Source organism: Acinonyx jubatus, chromosome B1 (genome assembly GCF_027475565.1).
Source record: "Acinonyx jubatus isolate Ajub_Pintada_27869175 chromosome B1, VMU_Ajub_asm_v1.0, whole genome shotgun sequence".
Taxonomy (NCBI): Eukaryota; Metazoa; Chordata; class Mammalia; order Carnivora; family Felidae; genus Acinonyx; species Acinonyx jubatus.
The window spans coordinates 199,325,269-199,347,229 of record NC_069382.1 but is presented as its reverse complement, the minus strand read 5'-3'; the positions used below and the strand labels follow the sequence as shown (position 1 = coordinate 199,347,229).

At 58.6% G+C, this 21,961-nt stretch overlaps 1 protein-coding gene across 4 annotated transcripts in view; it reads left to right on the top strand.

The window, feature by feature from the left end:
* RGS12 (regulator of G protein signaling 12) overlaps positions 1-21,961 on the top strand; it is a 120,972-nt gene that overhangs the window by 1,960 nt on the left and 97,051 nt on the right. The window contains exon 1 of one of the 4 annotated variants that reach the window (XM_053217658.1): positions 2,955-3,544. The exons of 1 other annotated variant lie outside the window; for it this stretch is intronic. The gene's annotated coding sequence lies outside the window, so the exon portion shown is untranslated. Of the gene's footprint in view, positions 1-2,954; positions 3,545-21,961 lie in introns of those variants that run through there. 2 more of the 4 variants (XM_053217657.1, XM_053217655.1) reach the window with 2 other exon arrangements.

Genomic DNA, 21,961 nt, shown 5'->3' with positions numbered 1-21,961 from the left:
GAGTGGTCCAGAGTTGTGGGGTGTGGGCAGAGTGGTCCAGAGTTGTGGGGTGTAGACAGAATGGCCCAGAGTTGTGGGGTGTAGACAGAGTGGCCCAGAGTTGTGGGGTGTGGACAGAGCGGCCCAGAGTTGTGGGGTATAGACAGAGAGTCGTCCAGAGTTGTGGGGTGTGGACAGAGTGATCCAGAGTTGTGGGGTGCAGACAGAGCGGCCCAGAGTTGTGGGGTGTAGAGAGAGAGTGCCCCAGAGTTGTGGGGTGTAGACAGAGAGCGGTCCAGAGTTGTGGGGTATAGACAGAGCGGCCCAGAATTGTGGGGTATAGACAGAGCAGTCCAGAGTTGTGGGATATAGACAGAGTGGCCCAGAGTTGTGGGATATAGACAGAGAGTGGCCCAGAGTTGTGGGGTGTAGAGAGAGAGTGGCCCAGAGTTGTGGGGTGTAGAGAGAGAGTGGCCCAGAGTTGTGGGGTGTTGACAGAGAGTCGTCCAGAGTTGTGGGGTATAGACAGTCGTCCAGAGTTGTGGGGTGCAGACAGAGCGGCCCAGAGTTGTGGGGTGTAGACAGAGCGGTCCAGAGTTGTGGGATATAGACAGAGAGTGGTCCAGAGTTGTGGGGTGTGGGCAGAGTGGTCCAGAGTTGTGGGGTGTAGACAGAATGGCCCAGAGTTGTGGGGTGTAGACAGAGTGGCCCAGAGTTGTGGGGTGTGGACAGAGCGGCCCAGAGTTGTGGGGTATAGACAGAGAGTCGTCCAGAGTTGTGGGGTGTGGACAGAGTGATCCAGAGTTGTGGGGTGCAGACAGAGCGGCCCAGAGTTGTGGGGTGTAGAGAGAGAGTGCCCCAGAGTTGTGGGGTGTAGACAGAGAGCGGTCCAGAGTTGTGGGGTATAGACAGAGCGGCCCAGAATTGTGGGGTATAGACAGAGCAGTCCAGAGTTGTGGGATATAGACAGAGTGGCCCAGAGTTGTGGGATATAGACAGAGAGTGGCCCAGAGTTGTGGGGTGTAGAGAGAGAGTGGCCCAGAGTTGTGGGGTGTAGAGAGAGAGTGGCCCAGAGTTGTGGGGTGTTGACAGAGAGTCGTCCAGAGTTGTGGGGTATAGACAGTCGTCCAGAGTTGTGGGGTGCAGACAGAGCGGCCCAGAGTTGTGGGGTGTAGACAGAGCGGTCCAGAGTTGTGGGGTATAGACAGAGCGGCCCAGAATTGTGGGGTATAGACAGAGCAGTCCAGAGTTGTGGGATATAGACAGAGAGTGGTCCAGAGTTGTGGGGTGTGGGCAGAGTGGTCCAGAGTTGTGGGGTGTAGACAGAATGGCCCAGAGTTGTGGGGTGTAGACAGAGTGGCCCAGAGTTGTGGGGTGTGGACAGAGCGGCCCAGAGTTGTGGGGTATAGACAGAGAGTCGTCCAGAGTTGTGGGGTGTGGACAGAGTGATCCAGAGTTGTGGGGTGTAGACAGAGCGGCCCAGAGTTGTGGGGTGCAGAGAGCGGCCCAGAGTTGTGGGGTGTAGACAGAGAGCGGTCCAGAGTTGTGGGGTGTAGACAGAGAGTGGCCCAGAGTTGTGGGGTACAGACAGAGCGGCCCAGAGTTGTGGGCTGCAGAGAGCGGCCCAGAGTTGTGGGGTGTAGACAGAGCGGTCCAGAGTTGTGGAGTGTAGACAGAATCCCCGGAGTTGTGGGGTATAGATGGAGAGCAGCCCTGGAGTTGTGGAGTGTAGATGGAAAGGAGCCCCAGACTTGTGGGGTATAGGCAGAGCCCCAGAGTTGTGGGTGTAGATAGGGAGCAGCCTTGGAGTTGTGTGGTGTAGACAGAGCAGTCCAGCGTTGTGGGGTGCGGACAGAGCGGCCCAGAGTCGTGGGGTATAGACAGAGCCCCAGGGTTGTAGGGTGTGGTTGGAGAGCAGCCCCGGAGTTGGGTGCAGACAGGGGCTTCCGAGTGTGCCTCCTGGCCTGGCACCTGCCCGGCCACTTTCCTGGGATGAGGCCTTGGGCAGGTGACCGCCCACTCGTGCCTCAGGTCGCCTTAGAGGATGGCTCGGGAACGTGGCCTGCCAGGAGGCCGCTCTTGGTGATGAGGGGTCTGTCCGGGGCCCTGGGAGCGGCCCGTGTCAGTGATGCCGTGGTCACGGTGTGCTGTGGGAGGGGCCCGTGGGAGGCCGGTGGTCCCGCAGGGGGCCGGCTCCGGAGAGGAGGGGCGCAGCGGAGGGGGCAGCACCCCCACCCTGGCCGTGGGGTGAAGCGCACGGGGAGGGGTCCTGGCGTCTGGAACGGGCAGTGGGGGAGGGGAGGAGGAGTAGAGTGTGGTTAAAGTTTTACTGTGGAAACATAATTGTCACCGTGTGAACTTCATAAAAATGCCACCCCACCCGGTGGGTTTGACGACCAGAGACCGCAGGCACGCAGGGCTCGGCGCGGGACCCGGACTTGAGGGACGCTCCTCAGGTGGACGGCCCAGTGCTTGGGTGCCCACAGCGAGGGCCCTGGCCGACGGGCAGTGAGGGACGTGGGCACTTCTGGGGCCATGGGGACCAGGGGGGCGAGGGAGGCCATGGTGGCCAGAGGGAAGGCCGTGGACTTGGGCTGGACGTGTGGGGCGGCCGTGGCGGCTGTGTCGTGGGGTGGGTCGGGGTGAGGAGAGGGGCACCGAGCAGGCCTGCGCGGCAGAGAGAGGGCAGCTGCCGGTGCTGGCAGCCCCAGGGTCAAGGGCAGGCCTCGCTCCCACTTTCTAGAATGAAGGCTGCTGGGAAGGGAGGGCCGGGGAGCAGATGAGGCTGTAGGGCTGGGACTGGGCGCTGGCTGTGGATGCCGGAGGGCCTGTGGGGGGAGGGGCAGGGGGGAGGCTGGTTGAGGCTGCCGGAGGCACGTGGGAGGGACGGGCGTGCTGGGTGCTCCCAGGGAAGACGACAGGGGTTCACTTTGCGATTGTGTGGTCTCCTGCCCGCTGCCCTGTCTGTGTCAGAACCAACCCGGCCAAGCAGACAGTGAGGACGCAGGAGAAAACAGGGTGTCGGGGCGGCAGGCGGTGGGTGCAGCAGGTGCCCTGTTACATTTTACCTTTTCTTTGACTTGGCGAAAGTCCTGTAAACATTTCTTTTTCGAATTAGCGCTTGAAAGAGTTTCCTGTGGCTGCTGTAACAAATCACCACAAACTTCGGGGCTTCCGCATAGGAAGCCAGAAGTCCGAGATGGGTGTCACTGGGCCGAAACTGAGTGACACCTCGCTCCGGGAGAGCCCATTCCATCCCCTTTGAGCTTCTGGGGGCCGTCCTCAGTCCTTGGGCCCCGCGTCCCCGGCTCCCCGGCTCCCTGCCTTCCTCCCACAAGGGCCCCTGCGATTGCAGACCCGGGGCCTCTCCCACCTCCACGTTGTCACACCTCCAAGTCCCTGCTGCCTGTCGGTGGCATTCCCAGTCCGGGAACTGGGACCTGAGTCTCAGGACCAGTGTCCAGCCCCTCCGCCGTGCTCCGCACCTGGTGTCTGGGAGGACCGCCTTTCATCTCACGCACCTTCTGGGGTGGGGCCGGTGGCCCGGGCAGAAGATCGGCCTCAGGTGACTTGTTCTTACTGCTTGGGGGGGTGGGGGGTGGTCACTGCTCCCTTGACCGTCTGACGAAAACTGGAGTCTCTCCTGAGACGCGCGCTCTGTACACAGGCCCATGTGATTTTTACCCGTGATTTCCGGCTTCACTCGTTCAAAAGGTCACCTGATCTGTTGGTCCGTGTGCACCGGGCAGAGAGCTCTTGTGTTAGAGCCTTTCCCACAGACAGCAGGTGCTTTGTGCTTTCTGGCTGTCTTCCGTCTCCCATCCCGTGGCTTGGCTGTCCCCAACCCTCTAACCATGGTGACCCCCGAGGTATACCCTTCCCCGGCTGTGTTCCTGTTCACACAGTCATTTCTAGATAGACACACACACATGCACGCACACGCGCAGATGTGCACACACAGGCGCACCTGCACACAGACGCACACGCACAGACCTATCCCTCCACACAGACACAAGACACCCACACAGATGCTGAGAGGTACACACGCACACACAGATCCCCGCAGAGGCACACACGGACACCTTCCCACAGACACAGAGGCACCCCCAGACACACGCGTGCACACACACCGTGCTACTCACCTTTTTCTGCGTCTTGCTGTCCCTAAACCTTGGTTGTGATCATCCCTCCAGGACGCTGGGTGAAGGGCCAAGACGACAGATTGTCCGCGCCTCCTGCAGTGTCGTCTGAGCTTTGCGTTTTCCCACAGGTGCAGCGGAACCTCGGCTCTCCCAAGGCCCCTCCACCCCTTCCTCTCCCTCCACCTCCCACCACAGTCATAGCTTTTGGTTAAACCTCTGACCCTAGGGATGGTTTGTCACCGACCGGCTCAGGACACTGAGTGCAGCAGCCTTCCCACCCGGCCCTGCCACCCGCCTATTCCAGAACTCTCTCCTGCCTTACACCCCCATTGTGGCGGTGCCTGCTGTTGGGCGTTTTCTCCTGAGGTCCCGCGTCCTGCCCCAGTCTGTTCTGGTCCCGGGAAGGCCCCTGCACGGCTGTCGCCCCGCGTCCCCTGTGCCACTGTCCCTCTGTGTCGGTCCCCGCACCTGGACCCCTCTCTCCACCTGGGCTCACTCCTCGTTTTGCTGAAGGGGGTATTCTGGATAGCTAAGGGACGTTGCATAGATATTACTCTCGTCTTTGGTTCTGAAAATATCTTTACTCCTCAGTTACTTTTGGTTTAGCTGGGTATAGAATATTGAAAATACTGAAAAATATTTTCTCAGTTTTTAAAAAAAAATTTTTTAATGTTCATTTTTGAGAGAGAGGGAGAGAGAGAGAGACAGAGTGTGAGCAGGGAAAGGGCAGAGAGAGGGAGACACAGAATCAGAAGCAGGTTCCAGGCTCCGAGCTGTCCGCACAGAGCCCGATGTGGGGCTCAAACCCAGGAACCGTGAGATCATGACCTCAGCCAAAGTCGGACGCTCAACCGACTGAGCCACCCAGGTGCCCCTATTTTCTCAGGTTTTTGAAGATGTTGCTTCGTGGTCTTCCGTCTCCATCACAGGTGCCGTTCTGATTTCAGTTGTCCCGTCTGTGATCTGGCCCCAGGAGGCTCACGGGGGCTTCCCTTGTTCCCCCTGTGCCCCGAACTAGCCCATGATGGTGCTTGTTCTCAACGCTGTGCCGCTGTGCTGGGCACGGGGTGGGGCCCTTCGGCCTGGGGACTGACTTTTCTGTTACTCCCGTGAGAATTTCCTGCTTTCAATCTTGAGTTCTTTCTGGAACTCCTTGTATCTGGAATTGGGATCTCCTGGCTGACCTGCTAATCCCCTGATCTCTTTTCTCCTCTTGTTGATCTGGGAGATGTTGGCTCAGCTCTTGGGAGATTGTGTCCCATTGTCTCCCAGCCCTCTGTTAGTCCCTTTATCGCCATTGCCTTTTTCCATTTTCAAGAGTTCTGTTTTGGTTTCCCTTTCCTTTTTTTAAAAAAATATCTTGTTCTTTATTCAGAGATTTAGGACCTTCTTTTCTGGAAGATAGTAAACATACTTCAAGTTTTTATTCTGGTTTTCTTTTTTCCTTCTCCATTCCTTTTCCTCCCCCCCATTTTTCCTAAGACCATAAGACCATCTCTTCCACGAGACCAGGGTTTTTTCCTCAATAGCATTCATGGCTGATCTCAAACACCTAAAACTGCCGGGCGCGTAGAAATATCACGTAGCGTTCACATGTCCTGTGTCGTTACTGATGTTGGGTGGGAGGGGTTCGGGGGGTTTCCACCAGTTGCTGAGAAAGGTTTTCAACATCTCCCAACACTGACTGGATTTGTCCGTTTCCGCTTTTTGCTCCTTCAGGCTTGGTTCATGTGTGTGAATCTGTTATTAAGTTGGCACACGTTTGTGGTGATGATTCTGCTGATGAATGGGGCTTGAAGTCTCGTATTAAGTCAGCCCTCCGAGCTTCCTCGTGTTTACTGTTTGCACAGCACAACTCTTCCATTCTTTTACGCTCAGCCTGTTTGTGTCCTTGTGTTCAGAGTCAGCTTCTTATAAAACATACGGTTGAGTCCTGATCGTGTATCCAGTTCGATAGCGTTGGCTTTTGAATGTGAACGTTTCATCCATTTACATTTTTCAGTGTTTAAACATCCCTCCCCCAAATTGAAGAATTTTTTTATTAGCTGATAAATAATAAACACAAATTCCTCCAAAGCAACTTGGGGGTGGGGAATAAATAATATTGGGAATATTCTTTTTTTTTTTTAAGTAGGGTTCACGCCCAGAGCAGAGCCCAACATGAGGCTTGAACTGACGACCCTGAGCTCAAGACCTGAGCTGAGAGCAAGAGTCGGACGCTTAGCCGACAGAGCCACCCAGGCACCCCTATTTGGAATACCCTTAAAAAATTTTTTTTAATTTATTTATTTTGAGAGAGAGAGAGAGAGAGAGAGACAGAAGCCCAAGCAGGCTCTGTGCTGTCAGCTCGAACTCACGAACCGTGAGATCATGGCCTGAGCTGAAATCGAGAGTCAGATGCTCAACTGACTGAGTCACCCAGGTGCCCCATAATTTTTGTTTTGAAAAAAATTAAGAGGGGGGGCGCCTGGGGGGCTCAGTCGGTTAAGCGACCGACTTCAGCTCAGGTCACGATCTCACAGTTCGTGAGTTCGAGCCCCGCGTCGGGCTCTGTGCTGACGGCTTGGAGCCTGGAGCCTGCTTTGGACTCCGTGTCTCCCTCTCCCTCTGTCCCTCCCCGACTTGTGCTCTGTCTCTGTCTCTCAAAAAATAAATAAATGTAAAAAAAAAAAAAATAGAAAAAAAAGAAATTAAGAGGGAAACACCACTATTTTAAAATATTTACTTACACGTCCACCGCTTCTGGTGCGCCTCATTCCTTCCTGCAGATTTGTGTCTCCATCTGGTATCATTTCTCTTCCGCTTGAAACGCTTCAGCGTTTCTTGCCTGTTGAGTGACAAATCCTCCTGGTTTCCATTTATCTGAAACGTCTTTGTTTTCCTTCAGTGTTAAAGGATCTCTTTGCCGGATGTAGAATTCCAGGTTGCCGGCGTCTTCTGGCTGCTGCATTTGTATGAAACGCTGTCACAGCCGTGGCGTCCCGTGGGTTAGGTGGCGACGCTGCTTTCCAGCTCTCGTCTTTGTCTTTCAGCGCTTCTGTTTTGTTTCGTGTTTCGAGGTTTATTTATTTATTTTGAGAGGGAGAGAGAATCCCAAGCAGGCCCCGTGCTGTCAGCACCGAGCCCGACACGGGGCTCGAACCCACGAACCATGAGATCGCGACCTGAGCCAAAACCAAAAGCTGGACGCTTAACTGACGGAGCCCCCGGCACCCCTGTCTTTCGGCACTTGAGTGCGATATGCGTGGGACGGTTTTCTCGGTATTCATCCTGCCCTGGCTTTGTTGAGCCTCTTGGATCTATACGTTTGTAATTTTTCACCAAGTCTGGGGAAAATTCGTTCATGGTTTCTTCAAGTATTTTTTTCTATCTCATTTATTCTCTCCTTGTGGTGTTCCTATTACATTTATTGTTGGTGCTTGATGTTGTCCCACTGGGCATCAGTCTCTGTCCATTTTAAAAATCATTTTTGTCAGTTTTCATATTGCGTAGTTTCTATTAATCGGTCTTCAAGTTAACTCACCCCTCCTTCTGCCTCCAGTTTGTTCTTAATTCCATTTGGTGAGTTTCCACATTTCAGTTACTGCAGTTTTTATTTCTAGAATTTCCACTTGCTTTAAAAACAATTTTTTTTTAATTTAAAAAAAAATTTTTTTTCAACGTTTTTTTTTTTTATTTATTTTTGGGACAGAGAGAGACAGAGCATGAACGGGGGAGGGGCAGAGAGAGAGGGAGACACAGAATCAGAAGCAGGCTCCAGGCTCTGAGCCATCAGCCCAGAGCCTGACGCGGGGCTCAAACTCACGGACCGCGAGATCGTGACCTGGCTGAAGTCGGACGCTTACCCGACTGCGCCACCCAGGCGCCCCTTTTTTAATTTTAAAGTGAGCTTTACACCCAGTGCGGGGCTTGAACTCGTGACCCTGAGATCAAGCCACATGCTGTACTGACTAAGCCAGCCTGGTGCCTACTTTTATTTATAGTTTCTGTCTCTCTGCTGAGATATGTCATCTGTTTATTGTGATCATATTTTGCATTAAAGTTTTCACTTTATATCAGCTGCCTTAAGGTCTTATCTGCTAATTTCAACCCCTGGTTTCTCAGGATCAATTTCTGTGGACTCGTTTTTCTCTTGACTGTGGGTCACATCTTCCCGTTTCTGTGAACATCAGGTAATCCTTGATCATGTGCTGAGCATTGTGGACGGTCCACTGTGGTGATTCTCGTTTCTGGAGAGTTTTGTGTTTTGTTCCGGAAGTTAATTTGTCTTGACTCAAACTGAGATCTCCGCTCTCGTCTCTGCCTTGCGCACTTGGCCTACCAGCTCCTCGCTTCTGCTCCTTGGGGCAGCTCAGGGGCTGGCCGAGGGCCTGGGCCGAGTTTACAGACCCACCTCAGGGCTATCTGTCTTCCAGGCTGCCTCCTTTCTGAGTCATTGAGGTGTCCCCTTCACTTCCAGCCGTGCCCAAACTCTGTTCTCGGCCTTGAAGCTAGGAGGCTTGCTGCCTTCCAGCAGAGTTCCAGCCGTCTGTACGAACGCGTGTCTTACCCAGGGCAACCCGTTCTTTTAGGGGATGACCCCTCTGCTTTCTACCTGCTTTTCACGTTCTCAGGTGCCTTCAGATGGTTGGCTTTCGTATCTTGTAACCGGCCGGAACTTGATTTAGCAGCATAGGAGAACGCGTGAGGCTCTTTGCTTCCCTGCTAGACCTCTTTGTGCTTTGCTAAGTAGCCAAGCATCGATCTTTGGGTTTACTTGTTTCTCGTCAGGAGAATCCAGGAATCAGGGAGTGAGCGCCTCTAGTCTAAAAGCTTTTCCTTAACAAACTCAGGATATCGTAAAGCCCAGGGCTGGCTCTTCTCTGACCTCTCGGGCTGGCGACCCCCGGGGCCCAGCTTGAGTTGCCTGGGCGTGGGGCTCCATCTGAGGCCGGAGCGGAAGGACGCAGACCGCTGGCTCAGGCACCGTGTCCTCCACCCCACCGTCCAGTCAGACCTGGGGCAAAATGCTTTCCGTGCGCGGTTTCCGTCGGAAGGTAAGGTGAAGGATGGGGCCTCTGTGAGGATTAGCTAGGATAGCGTGTGTGTGTCTCACATGGGGGACTTTTGTCGGTGACTGTTGGTGACGTCACGTCTGGGCTTGTGGTGTCGTCATCTGAGTGGATGTGCCTCGGAAGTGCCCAGGTGGGAGGCTCAGACCTTGTGGAGCACATGGAGCACATCTTTTTTTTTTTTTTTCTTAATGTTCATTTATTTTTGAGAGAGAGAGAGACAGTGTGAGTGAGCACGAGCGGGGGGCGGGGTGGGGTGCAGAGAGAGGGGAACAGAGGATCCGAAGTGGGCTCTGAGCTGACAGCAGAGAGCCCAATGCGGGGCTCGAACTCACGAACCATGAGATCGTGCCCTGAACCGAAATCAAGAGTCGGACGCTTCACTGACTGAGCTACCAGGCGCCCCTGTGGCTCCTCTCTGAACGCGGTCAGAGGAGCTGAGCCCAGGACACATGTTCCCCGGGAGGTACTGGGCAGGTGCCCAGACCACCCGCTCCCCAGAGCCCCGCGTCCCTAGTTGCCTGGAGTCCAGCCAGATTCTGTGTCCAGCCAGATTCAGAGTCACAGCCGGTTCTGTGGGGTTCAGCATTCAGCAGCCCGTCGGCTTCCTCGCTGAGAGGCCGGGGCGGCCGGGGCCCAGGGGGAGGAGGGCTCCCTGCGCCCGTCTGTCGTGGTAGTTTCCTGCGGCTGTGGTAACAAAGCCCCACAAACCGGGGGGCTCCAAGTAGCAGGAATTTGTTCTCCTGCCGTTCTGGGGGCCAGAAGTCCGAATCCAGGTGGCAGCAGGGCTGTGCTCCCTTCGGGGCTCTTCTGGGGGCCGCTGGTGGTCATGGGCTGTGGCCACACCGCCCCGTCTCTGCCTCCGTGTTCACGTGACCTCTCCCCTGCCTGCGTCGGACCTCCCCTCCGCCTCCCTCTCATAAGGACACTTGGGATGGCGTCCGGGGCCCGCCCAGATCATCCAGAAGCATCTCCTGTCTCAGAATCCTTAACGTAAGCCCGCCCGCAAAGACCCTGTTTCCAAAGGGGGTCGTTTCCAAGTTCTGCGGATTAGGGCCTGACGTCTTTGGGGCCACCATCAGCCCACGACGCCCTGCCAGGACCTGGGAGGTGAGGAGCCAGGTGGGGTCGCCAGGGGGCGGGGCCTCCTGCCCGCGGGGACCCCCTCTGGTCACCCCTCCTCCATTGCTTCCAAATGGGGTTCTGCCCTCAGCCTCCCCCGTGGGCGGGACCGAGCCTTCCCCACGCTGACGTGGGCACCGGGACTGGGTGTGTTTGTGGCCTGTCCTGTCTTCCTGGGAGTGACAGAGAAAGATGTGGAGAGCAGAAGGATTTCTGTCAGCCCTGCCTGTTCTTCCAGATTCCTGTAGGGAATGGCCACGACTGTATGTGGGCAGGAGAATGTCACGTGGGGAGCCTGACATAAGGCCCATTTGTTGACGAGGAAAATCGTTCTCAGCCTTTCGTAGGTGTTCAGGGGTGAGGCAAGGAGGCAGGCGAGGGCAGGGGATTGACTGAGGGGGCTGGCGGGCAAGTGGACGCAGGGTTGGCTCGTCCCCTCCTGTCCTTGGCCTGCCGCTGTCCACTCTGCCCAAGGAAGCGGCTGTGAGGGGTCGGGAGAGGTGTGGGGGCGGGGGGGGGGCGAGGGGGGAGGGTGAAGGGGGCGGGAACGGAGGTGACAGTCCGGGTGCAGGTAATGGGAGACGGCCGGGCTCCAGCAGAGAGGAGCCAAGGGCTACTGAGTCACCATGAGGGCCTCCCCCTCCTCCGTCCCTTCGGCTAGATATGTCAGACAAAACACCGTGCGGTATTTGGGACATATTTAGACTAAAAAGTTACTCATTTTTTACCTGAAATTCACATCTCACCGGGTGTCCTGTATGTTTAACTCGCTAAAGCCGACGACTCCATAGTCCCGCTGTGCCCGGGTTGAAAAACCACAAACAATAAATATGGAGTAGAGATAAGAAAGGGAAGTCAGGGGGCACCTGGGTGGCTCAGGTCACGATCTCGTGGTTTGTGGGTTTGAGCCCCGTGTCAGGCTCTGTGCTGACAGCCTGGAGCCTGGAGCCTCCTTTGAATTCTTTTTTTTTTTTAATTTTTTTTTTTTTTGATGTTTATTTTTTTCTGAGTGGGGTAGGGTCAGGGAGAGAGGGAGACACAGAGTCCTTGGCAGGCTCCAGGCTCTGAGATGTCAACACAGAACCCGATGTTGGGCTCGAACTCACATACCACGAGATCATGACCTGAGCCGAAGTCAGACGCTCAACTGACTGAGCCACCCAGGCGCCCCAAGCCTGCTTTGGATTCTGTGTCTCCCCCATCTCTGCCCCTCCCCCGCTCATGCTCTCTCTCTCCTTCAAAAAATCAAAAAATGTTAAAAATAAATAAGTAAATACATAAATATTTAAAAAAAGAAAGTCAATTAACAACAGGAAGGGAAAATCGAGATGGCTTAGCCCCCATATTTCAAGATATTGAGCTAGAATTTGTTTCTGGAATGGAGAATAGGCCCCAGGCCCATCAGCTACAGATCCTGGAGGGTCGCAGTTCCTGCTTGGCCTGCTCCTGACTCTCGGCAGTGGCCGGGCAGGTGCCCAGAGCAAGCCGGGCTCCCGGGAGGTCTGCCCGCTGGCTGCGGGGGTAGGTTGGCCTCAGTCTGCCCTTTGGGTCCTGCTGGGTCCTGGCCGTGGGGGCTGGGCGGGGGTGGGCTGCGGCTTCCGGTCCTCCTCTGAGCTCCTGGTCGGCGTGGCGCTTCCGCTCCGTTAGGACTTCTGAAGTTCACGGCCTCGGTGTGTCCTCCCCTCTGGCAGGTGGACCCTGAGTGGATCCGGATCCTGCCTGGCCCCGCGTTCCCCTGCTCGCAGATGGGTCCCGATGCCCACACATGCTCTGAGTGTGGGTGCCGCTCCCTCAGAAGGACGTCGGAATTGACATAGTGCCACCCCTGGGCTGACAGCAGACGCGGCTGGCGTGTGGGGCCCGCCGGTCCGCAGGACAGTTGGGGCATCGGTGGGCATTGGAGGAGTTAGTGGGGTCCGAGCTGAGCCGGGGAGCGGTGAAGGATGGGGAGGAGTGAATTGTCCGAAGGAGTCGGGCCGTGTGGTCTCCCGTGCGTCCCCCTGACCTGCCGTGGGTGGCCGTGCCGTCCGCCAGCAGCGGCTGGCACCGGGACGGAGGCGGGGCCGTCACTGTCACTGTTGAGAACGGTCTTCCTGTGCTGCCGAAGGAGCCGGTCCGCAGCCGCCGAACGAATGAACGCGCCCACGGGTGAGGCAGGCGCGGGACGGTCCTGAGGCGGTGACCACAGGCCTGACCGCCAGGCACACTGCGGTTTGGGCCAGCCTCGGCAGGCAGGCTGGGTCCCCAGAGAAGCGGGCCAGCGTTACTGGTTGGAGATGAGCCCCAGGGAAGGAAGGTGCGGGCAGGTGGAGGCGGGCCTGGTGGCTTCAGGGCAGGTGCCGAGTGAGCGGGAGAAGGCGCGGGGCTGAGCTCTGCCCCGGAGGCCGGGTGACGGCGGGCTGCTGCGGGGCGCTGGGGGTCTGGCTCGCCTCCCTTCTGCCGAGCTTCCTTCCGTAATCGAGGTCTTTCTTAAACTCCTTCTTGTGTGGCGTGAATAAAGGAAGTCACGTCGCGGCGCCCCGCCTCAGTAGCTTTGTGCCGTCCAGCACGGCGGAGGGAGTGCAGAACGACAGGGGAGAATCCGCGGGGCAGGCCGGTGGCCGGGCCCCTGCGTGTGCTCGGGGGACGCTGGTTGTGGATGTGGACGCCCATGCCTGGTGTCGTCCCAGGCTGCAGACTGCCCCACCCCCGAGCCCCCGTGAGCCCGGTAGGACAGGGCGCACTGCCCTCGTGGTCGAGGTCTCACGTGTTGATTTCTCTCTGAGATGAGAGAGCACGTGACGTTTGCTCCTCTTGATGGGTTCGCCCACAGATTTTGCTTGATGTAAACTTTATGTCCCAAAAGATTAGAATCCCTCAGGAGATATATGAGTGTTTTTGAGCCAGTAAAATGGACCTTTGTAATTTAAATGATAGTCTTTCTGCCGAATGTAGACGTTGTCCTCCTCACACTAGGAAAAGGGCCGGTGCTGGGTTAGATCTGCCGCTGGGCACCATCCTGTCCCCGCAGGCCCTTGTGTCTGGAGGGCTTTGGGCACTTGCGGTGGTCGCGGGCCTCCCTGTGCGGCCACCGAGCCATGGCTGGGGCCTGTGACTAGGACTGGGGAGCAGGGGCCGAGGGGGGCTCGGCCGTCCCCCCACCCCCACCCGCACCACCGCCCACTCAGGGCCACGAAAGTTCTCCTGAAGGAGGAGGCTGGGGAAGTTTCCAGCCAGTGTTTCAAGCTTTCTTTATGTAGTCAGTATGACATTAGCGTAACTGTGTCTTCAACTCCATGGTATTTTCAGTGTTTTCGGAATTCCTAATGCTATTAGGCTGCGGGTAGTAACTGTACGTACGTTTTTCTGATGTGTTCCGAGAGACGAGACCTTCAAGTTGCCAGTGTTTAAGCTCTTCTCTCTTTTTCTTATTTCTTTCTCCTCTTTCCTGACTGCTTATAATCGCCCTGTTTCCTGATCCGAGAGCTGCTTTGCTGTTGGAGTGAGTTCTGGTCTCCCCTGCTGATCCCCGCGGGGGGTGGGTGGGGGGGCCGGGTGGGGGGGGCTGCTTAGCGAGGGGCAGGCTCTTCCTGGGGAGTGGGGAGCCCAGCCAGGAGGGCAGACAAGTCGCGCTCTCAGATCCGAGGTCCCTGCGGCTTCGCCTCTTGGTTTCTTTGGACGTCAAGTGCTAAAACCTCAGGAACCGGCATTAAAAAAAGCCCCAAGCACAAAGGCTGCATAATCACAAAATGCCGAGCTGGGGCATTTTCTGTATTGTGCTCTTCTGTTCAGCCTTCTATAAATCAGTCAACAAGCACACACGCTAATCATCCGCGTGGCTGCTGAGCTGCCCCCCAGGCTGGATTGGCGTCACATTGGGGGACGAGGCCACCGAGGAACCGAGATAGACTCTTTGAGGGCCAGGTAAATAATTTTGTGGGTAGAAAAACCTCAAGGGAGGTCAGCGTCTCACGTGCTGACAGTGAAGCGAGAGGCGGCCGGGGGCGTGCCGACGGGCCCAAGCGGAATTAGCCGAGTGTGTTGAGTCATGACTGGGCAGCCTCGCTTTCCTCGTTGGCGCGACCTGCGAGGTCCCAGCGGGGAGGTAGTCATCCGGTGGCCCTTTCCCTCAGCCAGCGTGTTCCGCTCGGTCGTCCGTTTCTCTCAGGTGTGCATGGTACGATTTCCTGACTCAGCACATCACAGATCAGGTTTGAGGGAACGAGTTTTGGAGCGTTAAGCATGCGTTGCTGCCTGGAAACAAATGCAGGCTGCTCTGTGTCGATAGTAGGAGCGAGAGCAAGTCAAGTGAAATCGTTCATGGTTTTGCTCGTCACCGCTGCTGCGTAACAGATAGTCCCTGGCACGTGGTGGCAGGGGACGACCCGCGTTTCTCACCTCGCAGCTTCTCTGGTCGGGACTGTGAGGCTTAGTTGGGTCCTTTGTCCCAGGGCTGTGCCCGCGGTGGTGGCCAGGCTGCAGGGGGGGACGGTCTGCATCCAGGCTCGGCTCTCGTGGGGGCGGCGGCCCCGGAAGATGTGATGCAGCTGCCGGCAGGCCTCGTGACCTCGCCGGCTGGTGGCCTGAGACATCGTTTTTGCCCCGGGGGCTGTTTCTTAGGGCAGCTCTTTACCCGGCAGCCGACTTCCTTCGGCGTGAGTGAGGGAAAGCTGAGGAAGACAAACACCAGTGTCTGTAGTGCTCTAGGACGTGACCTCTCCTCCCTTCTGCCCTGTTTACTAGGGGTGAGGCACCAAGTTCGGCCTGGATCCCAGGGGGAGGGACTGCCGAGGGCAGGACGACTAGGAGGGTGCCATCGACTTGTATCACAAATACAGAGAGGCGGCAGTGGGCTCTATCACTGTCCAGCCTCTGGCCCCAGTGAGCCCCGTCCCTCCCACGTGCAGAACACTCCGCCCGAGACCCTCCCATGGCAGCGTCGGCTCCAAGTCCGGCGTCCCGCCACGTAGACGGACTCCAGGCGTGGGTCAGCGGCCCGGATGTCGCTCCCGGGCACAGCCCCCCGAGTGCACCTGCTCCCCATCCTGACCTGGGGAGGCCGGCTCTCAGCCCCTCCTACAGCGGAGCGTGGGACAGCCGCTGCAGACACACCTGCTGCTGACGAGGGCGTGCGAGGGCACGAGGGTCCTCGGTGCATCAGTGCTGCCTGGCAGGTGTGGAGGTGCCCGGCTGGGTCCCCGGTATTTGTGGAACGGATGCGGACAGGCACCAGCTTGCTCCTTTGTATCAGCAGAGCCGTTGCAGAGCCTCGGGTGTTTAGGGGAAAGCGTGAGATTGTACACACAGAAGGTACTGGCCGTTTTAGAAGAATGTCCTTCTTTCGCCCCCGAGCCCAAGATGTCTTTTAGGGAGGGCACGGGAAATCTCCCTTGCCCGGTCCGTGGGGGGCGTGAGCCCACCCCTCTAGGACGTCCGGGGGCTTGTCGACGACGCGCTGCTGGTGTCTCTCGGGTTCTTCGTGTCAGGGCCACGCCGCGGACACTGGTGGGGTCCTCTGGGAGCATCGCCCGCCGCACACCCGGCTGGCTGGCTCGGGTGAGTTCGGTCTGCGCCTCTGCTGACGCGGACGTGGGGGCAGTGGCCGGACCCCCTCAAGGCAGCCCCGCGCCGGCTCGAGCTTGCGCCACGGGTGAATAAAAAGAAACGCACCCGGCGAGTCCAACAAACGGTACGAACGGGAGGCTGCTCCCAGACAAGGGACACGCAGTTCATCGTGACTGCCATCGCCACGGGCAGACTCACACACAGAATGCCTCGTTCGGCGCCTCCCTTGCCGTTTGTTGACCGTCGCGCTCACAGACATGTTGGGACAGGCTGCTTTTCCTGGCCACCCTTCCCTTGTGGAGCTGCCACAGGAAGTCTCGGGGACGGGTTTACGGCTCGGCTGCTCGCATGAGTACTGGAGGGGGCGGCCACACGTGGGGAGCGTGGCCAGGCTGCGGGCGCCCTGCGGACACCGCGTGGGGACACGGCCGCCGTGACCCTGCCGCAACACCACACCCGGGCCTGCCGGTCAGCCGCCTTCTCCCCGCTCGCGTGTTTGTTCTTCCGCGTGCCTGTGGGGAGCTGCAGAAGCTCCCTGGGCTCTGCCATCCTCTGGTGTTTTCTGGCAGGTTCTGTTCCTTCATACAAGACCTGTCTTCTCTCTCTGAAAGTTTTTATTTTATTTTATTTTTTTAACGTTTATTCATTTTTTTGAGAGACAGAGTGAGACACAGAGTATGAGCGAGGGAGGGGCAGACAGCGAGGGACACACAGAATCCGAAGCGGGCTCCAGGCTCTGAGCCGTCAGCACAGAGCCCAACGCGGGGCTCGAGCTCCTAAATCACGAGATCGTGACCTGAGCCGAAGTCGGACGCTCAACCGACTGAGCCCCCCAGGCGCCCCTCTCTGAAAGTTTGATGGGTCTCATTTCACTTACCCTGCGCAGCATTTGGTGGCCACTTTGTTTGAAGGTTCCCGTTTGTCTGTAGCTCGGGAAAAGAGTCCATTAATTTTTGGACCAAGTAAGCAACCAGGTTTTATTGGGTAAACATTGACTACCACTAATGAATTTAGTCAGTCTGTCCATCCACCCACCCACCCACCCATCCATCTGTGCACCCCTCCCTCCCTCCCCATCCATCTGTCCTTCCCTCCATCCTCCATCTGTCCATCCATCTCTCCATCTATCCCCCCCAATCCCTCCATCCATCCATCACTTCCATGCCCCCCCCCCCCATCTCTGGACCTGTCTCCAAGATTCTCTGAAGAGAATTTTGTTTTCCACGTAATGTACAATTTAAGTCCTACAACCCAAATGCACCCTACAAACCTGGGGAACCCTTTCTGGCTGCCCTCTGTGGGTGACGTAGTGACAGACGAACAGAGAGACTTCTCACCGAATTATCCACGTTTTCTTCCCCTCCAGTCCCACTTGTCCCCTTGGCGGCTTCCTGCTCCAGCCTATTCTGTACCGATCCTGCCCCTGGTCCCCCTGGTCCCCCTGGTCCGCCTGGTCCGCCTGGTCCATCTGCTCCCTCTAGAGGCTGCCCTGTGTTTGGGGTTTTGTAGACTGTTCACTTGCTTCTTCTGTTCGTGGTAGCCTTTTCCTGAGGCCGCCTCTTTGTGCATGTGTGTGCGTCCTGGTTGGGGTTCTGGGAGTCTCTTTGGGACCCCGCTTGTGTCCGCTTCTGCCCATGTGTCTGGCTGGTCACTGAGACAGAAGCAGCTTTGAGGAAGAGTTTGTTTTGACCGTTAAGTTTGAGGTGCCCCCAGACTTGCGGGAGGGTGTGGGTGGGAGATCAGCATGTGGGAGACCCTGGCCTCGAGGGGTCCAGTCGCTCGGGGCGGAGGGAGTGAGCTGGGACCCCCACACTCAAGGCCAAGCAGAGCAGGACCCTGAAGGGGGAGGCGCGGCGTGTTGAGTTTGTTGAGAAGCCAGGGAATGCAGACCCAGCAGAGTCCGTGGGACGCGGCTCCCTGGGCTCGTTGGTGGCCAGGCGAGCATGTTTGCGGGCACGAGGCCGGCCCATTTGCAGAGGGAGGGCGAGGGTAGGAGACAGGGTGCGGAGACCCCAGGAGAGTGAGCCTTGCAGGTGCCGCCGAGGGGAGGAGAGGCGCTGTGGGAAGGTGAGTCCAGCGAGAGCTTGCCTCCTCTCCAGTTCAGGGGGGCTCGGGGACTGTGAGAAGCTGTGGGGTGGCCCACTTGAGAGGGAGCCACGTCACCGCAGGGGAGAAGGGCAGTGGGCGTGGCAGCTTCCTGAGAGCGTGGGGGGCCTGGGGGGGAGGCCTAGGCGGAGAAGCCAACCCGAAGTGGGAGGGTGTGCGCAGGGGGGGAGGGGGGAGGCTGTGCACAATGGCCGCGTGGCCGCTGGGCTGGTGGCACTTGTCTGTTCCCTGCAAAGGAGAGCAGCGGGGGGCCGAAGATGGGTGGGTTTGGGTGGTCCTGAGCGGAGCAGGACCCCTCAGGGGCTGAGGAGCATGACTTCGGGGCGGGGCCCAGGCCCCCCGGGGAACGGTGGCCCCACAGCATGTGCTGTGGAGGAAGCCCGCCGCCAGCTCCTCTGGGGTGGGGTGTCCCCAGGTGGGCGCAGAGGATGTGAGCGTGGACGAGGATGTGAGCGGGCTCCTTCCCGGTGGACGGGAGGCCGAGGGGGAAGGGCAGGGGTCACCAGGGAGCAGGGGTGAGGCCATGGTCGGACAGGAGCCGGTGGGACACAGGTGGCCCTGAGAGGGCTGGCCAGGGTGAGGAGGATGAGGCTTTGGGGTGAGGAGGCCCAGGGATGGCAGAGGCTGGGGGTGGCACAGCTGGTGGACTGCAGGGGGCGGTAGGGTGGGGGGGTGCGGCCTGGGCCCAGGGGAGGCGAGCCGTCCTAGGTGCATAGATGGATGGGGTGGGGTAGGTGGAAGTCAGGGACCAAAGAGGAGGAGTGGGAGGAGGGGGAGGGGGATGTGGGGGAGGAGGAAGAGGTGCTTCTAGCAAAAGGTGTGTTTGTCGCGCAGAGTGAGGTGGTGGGTGGCCGAGTGTGGGAAATGGGTCGTAGCTGTGGGGAGGGCTCTCAGCTGTTAGGCCTTAGGGTCACCCACGAGAGGAGGACTTTGAAGCTAGAGAGGAAAGGGGTCCTGGAGGGAGGAGGGACAGGGGCATGGAGCTGGTGGCACCATTTTGTGGGGCACAGCAGGTGGGGGCCGAGACTGCCCTCGGGTCCCTGCTGCGTGTGCTGTGCCCTCGGGTCACTTGGAGGCGCTCCCTGAGCCGCAGGTGTGCAGCCGGGGAGTCCGCGGGCGCCTCCCAGTGCCCATGTCCCTGAGCCGTGGGGTCTTCCAAGGAAGGGCCCGTTCCCTCACGTGGCAGTCCTGGCCTTGCCCAGGTCCCACCCACAGTCCCGCTGGAGCCCCCGCTGTGCGCAGGCATTGGGTGGGTGGTGGGTCAGGTCAAGGGCAACGGGAAGGGTCCTTTACGGGTGAAAGGTCAGCGGGGACGTTGGTTGGTGGTGCCTGCTAACGGCCCGGAGGGGTCTTGGTGAGCCAGGACCCCACCAGCTCATCCTCGGGCGTTTTGGGGACCTGCCGTGCTGGGGAGGGCGGATCCCACCCAGGTTGGTGTAGGTTTCGGGGAGGGCCGGGAGCGTGTCCTGGGTTCTAGGGAGCTTTCCGGAGGTCAGGCGGTGGGCCGCGAGGATGGACCAGACTGGGTGAGGCCGGGATGCAGGGACGGTCAGCGTGCGTCCTGGGGTGTGTGACTGCGCGGGGGGGATGCGTCGGGTCCCCGTGCACGTTGCGGTGGCTGGAGGTGGCTTAGGGGGAGGGTACGAGGGGCGGGGTCTGCTGGCCGGTGGGTCCCAGTCGGAGGGCGTGGCGCGGTGCCGCCAGGCTCCCGCCGCGGAGGGATCGGGCGTTGGAGGGGCTGTGCGTCTGGGGAGCGCCTGCTGTCCCAGCCCCAGGGCTGCCTCTGCCTCTTCCAGGGACCCCTCTGTGTGGAGACGGAGAGAGGTGGGTTCAAATCCACCGGTGACGCTCACTAGCTGTGCAACTGTAGGAGGTTACTCGGCTTTTCCGTGTGTCCATTTGCTCGTCTGCAAAATGGGAACAGTCGTACCCACGTCAGGGCGCCGTGGCTTGCGGACACGCGTGTTGCTACGTGTAAAGTCCCGAGAACAGCCCTGGAAGGCCCCCCCACCGCGAGCGCTTCCTCCGCGCCCGGCGCTGTGCCCGAGCTCCCCGCTCCTCCCGCCCGATAGTTCCTGGTCTCCGTCCGGCCGCCGCGCACCCTGGGTGCTGTGCTGTGTGGCTTTGGCCTTTCGGCCCCGTGCTCAGCTCAGTGCCTGTCGCACCGCGAATGTGACTCTGGTGGCGCAGTCGTGGGGAGCCGGGGTGCCGTCCTCACAAAACGCCCTCCTGCACGGGGAGGGATGGGGGCCGAGCCGTGGGGCAAGGGACTGCTGGTCCTCCTGCGGGCACCGAGCACACAGCACAGTCTGGGGACTGCCTGCCTCTTCCTGCGCCTCCCTCCTTGGGGCCTGTGGGCTGCTCAGGGCCCGGCCCGTCTGTGGCTTCTGGGTCTGGGACGCTGCCGGCCCCGGCTGGGCACACATGGGACCGTTGTATCCCGACCTCAACCTTGGGGGGCAGGAGGGGAAGCATCCGGGCAGCCGGTGTGTGTTTACTTCTAGGTCCCGCCAGTCTGAGGGATGAGTCGGTAAAGGAGTGACATTGTCACTCGGAGAGACTGATCCTGGTAGTGGGCGCAGTGAGAAGGGGACCGTGTGTCCTACTGTCTGTGCTGCTGGGAAGCTGTCGCTCCTTTCTGGCCTCGATCACCTTTTCTGTGCAAGGAGGAGGCCGGACTGGACGGTGTCTTTGTCCGCTCGGGCTGCTGCAGGACACTGCGTGCGGAGCAGCTTAAACCACAGCCTGTTTGTCACCAAGGGCCAGGTGCTCACAGAGCCAGTGTGTGGCGGGGACACTTCCTGGTTCTGGATGGTCACCTTCTCCTGTCGTTAACGGGGTGGAGAGCAGGGACCGCGGGGGGAGGGGCGAGGTCTCTCTCTCCTCTTTTACGAGGACACCAGGGGGTAGCATTTCAACACCCTGTGAAGTGGGGACACGCCTTCAGCCCACAGCAGCCCACCCAGGTGTTGCCACCTGTCAGAATCACCCAGAAGGTGTGTGGGGTGGGGGTGGGACCTTGTCAAAACAGGCGTCTGGACTCACTAACCCAGAATCTCCTGGCGGAGGAAAGGGACCCAGAACAGGCACCTGCGTGGCCCAGATGGCAGAAATGCCCGTGGCCGTTGGAAACTATGCCCTGTGGTTTCTTCTGGATTTCACTGTCTGCTCCGCTCGTTTCACTGTGAGCTGATGCGGTTTAAGGAAAAGTTAACGTGTAGGCTGTGCTTCTAAAATGTGGTTGCAAGCATGGAGACATGACTTGGATGAATTAGAAGGAGTTAGCGGGACACGACAGTGCGAGTCTACCAGAAATATCTGGGCAGGCCACAAAGAGGACCGTCACCCTGTGTCACGTCTCAGTGCCACGACTCTGGCGTGTGGAGGGATTACAGACGGGTGGCCGGGAGGTCTTCTGTCACCGAGGAGGGCAGGAGGGGCTCGCTGACCCCTGTCCTGGGAGGGGTCACGCCCCCCCCCATGCTGTCCCTGCACCTGTGCGCCCCCCTCCCCCAGCACTAGGCTGGTTGCCTTAGCGCAGGCTCCGTGGCTGCGGAAACAATGACCGCAGCACGACTCTGTTCCCTCCATTCCCTCAGTTCTGGGGGTGGCAGGTCAAAATCAGTGTCACCTGCAGCGGTCACAGTGCGGGCAGGGCCCTTCGTCCTGGGGGCCGCAGGGGAGAGTCTGTTCCCTCACCTTTTGTGGCTTCTAGAGGCGCTCTGTTTGTGAGCTCTGTGGCCCTTCCTCTACCTTCACAGCCTGCTGCTCTGACCTCCACCTCTCTCTGACTCTGAGCCTCCTGCCTCCCTCTGGTGAGGACCCTGTGACCCTGGGGTCTGCCCGGATCATCCAGGATAAGCTCCTGGATGGAGGCTCCTGGAGGGGGGCATTGGGGGTTGGGCACATCTGGTGGGGGAGCACCATTCGGCTTGTAAGAAAGAGGCCCAATGAGAGACCCTAAGACACTATTCTTGGCCAACTTTAATATACGCGTTTCTAGTGATGAATAGCGAA